Here is a 2,117-nt window from a genome sequence, read left to right on the forward strand (position 1 = left end):
CTACTGTCACAGGAGTGCATTCATGCATTAGACACCCCACTATTACTGCAAATAATTTTGAGATTAAGCGAGCAATATTACAAATGGTGCAGTCAACTATTCAATTTGGGGGGTTGCCCACGAAAGGTCCAAATTTGCACATAGCCCATTTTCTGGAGCTATGTGCAACATTTAAGATGAATGGGGTGAGTGACGATGCGATCAGACTTAGATTATTTCCATTCTCTCTACGAGATCAGGAAAAGAGTTGGCTAATTTCACTGCAAGCTAATTCTATCATAACATGGGAGAAGTTAGCCCATAAGTTTTTAGCAAAGTTTTTCCCTCCAACAAAAGCTGCAAAGTTGATAGGGGAAATCAATAATTTCTACCAGCCAGAAGGGGAATCGTTGTATGATGCATGGGAAAGATTTAAAGAATTGTTAAGGAAGTACCCACATCATGGTATAGAGAAGTGGATTCTGGTCCATAATTTTATAATGGGTTGAATGGTACTACTCGTACCATAATAGATGCTGCAGCAGGAGGTGCGTTCATGAGCAAGAGTGCTAATAAGGCGTATGAATTGCTAGAGGATATGGCAATGAATAACTACCAGCGGCCAACTGAAAGGGGACAAACCAAGAGGATGGCTGGTGTGAATGAATTGGATGTTATTTCCATGCTTACAACACAAGTGGCAGCTTTCACGAAGCAGTTACAACATAGCAACTTGTCAACCCAAACCATGTAAGTTCAGAGTTTATGTGGGGCATGTGGGAGTGCTCATCCATTAAATCAGTGTCCTACCATGGATATGAATAATATACTTATGGAACAACTCCAAGCTATAGGAAATTTTCAAAGACCAACCAACAACCCCTTTTCTATGCCATTTAACCAAGGGTGGAGGAATCATCCTAACTTCTCTTGGACAAATAATCAAGCTGAACAACAACCTTTCCCTCAAATTTAGCAACAATTTCCACCTCCATAGCCACAATCACATCAGCTAACACATATGAAACAACCTTGTACAACTCGATGCACTGAACTAGTTCATCACAGAAATTAAGGCATCAATTAGGAGTTTGGAGACTCAAATGGGGCAGTTGGCTACTTTGATGACAAATCGGGCTCAAGGGAACTTACCAAGCACTATTGAGGTAAACCCAAAAGAGTAGTGTAATGAAATATCCTTGAGGAGTGGCAAGGAGTTAAAAGAGCCAAAAGTGATGGATAAGGAGAAAGGAGTGAGTGGGTCTAATGTTGCTGAGAATTTAGAGAAGTAGCCAGAAATAAGTATAGATCACCATATAAAGATCCCATATCCCCAGAGGCTTCAAAAGAATAAGCTTGATAAGTAGTTTTCTAAATTTTTGGATATCTTTCGAAAGCTACACATCAATATTTCGTTTGCTGAGGCACTTGAACATATGCCAAGTTATGTGAAGTTGATGAAACAAATTTTTTCATAGAAAAGGAAACTAGAGGATTATGAGACAGTGACACTTACTGAGGAGTGCAGTGCGATACTTCAAAAGAAACTACCTACAAAGCTTAAAGATCCTGATAGTTTCAATATTCCATGTTCTCTAGGGGCTCAGTGGTGACAAAGGCTTTATGTGATATAGGGGTCATTATGAATTTAATGCCTCTATCAATCTTTCAGAAGTTGATTTAGGAGAAGCTAGGCCTACTACCGTGCTTTGCAGATGGCAGATAGATCAGTCAAACATCCTCGTGGAGTGATTGAGGATGTATTGGTGAAAGTGGATAAATTCATCTTTCCTGCGGATTTTATTATTCTAGATATAGATGAAGATGAAAGCATTCCAATAATACTTGGAAGGCCATTCTTGGCCATTGGTAGGGCTTTGATCGATGTACAAAAGGGTGAATTAAAGTTGCGAGTGCAAAAAGAGGAGGTAATATTTAACGTTTTTGCAGCAACAGAAATTCCAACTTGTTGTAGAGTAGAAGTGGTAAAACAAGGAGAGAACAAGTTGGAAGTCTTTAAGAAAAGATCCATGGCTTATAGTTAAATGCAAAAAGTGCGTCATTGTTTAAAAAGGTTCTTTAGTGAGAGGATTCGAATGTTACATGAGTGGGGTAAAGCTCTACCAATTTATAATAAC

General features: G+C 39.0%; 1 non-coding gene across 1 annotated transcript; it reads right to left on the minus strand.

Moving 5' to 3' along the window:
* Nucleotides 1-341: 341 nt before the first annotated feature.
* Nucleotides 342-448, minus strand: LOC133799014 (small nucleolar RNA R71). The gene has a single exon (XR_009876223.1). It is a non-coding gene; the product is annotated as a small nucleolar RNA R71 (small nucleolar RNA).
* Nucleotides 449-2,117: the final 1,669 nt, after the last annotated feature.

The sequence above is a fragment of the Humulus lupulus genome, chromosome 8 (genome assembly GCF_963169125.1).
Source record: "Humulus lupulus chromosome 8, drHumLupu1.1, whole genome shotgun sequence".
Taxonomy (NCBI): Eukaryota; Viridiplantae; Streptophyta; class Magnoliopsida; order Rosales; family Cannabaceae; genus Humulus; species Humulus lupulus.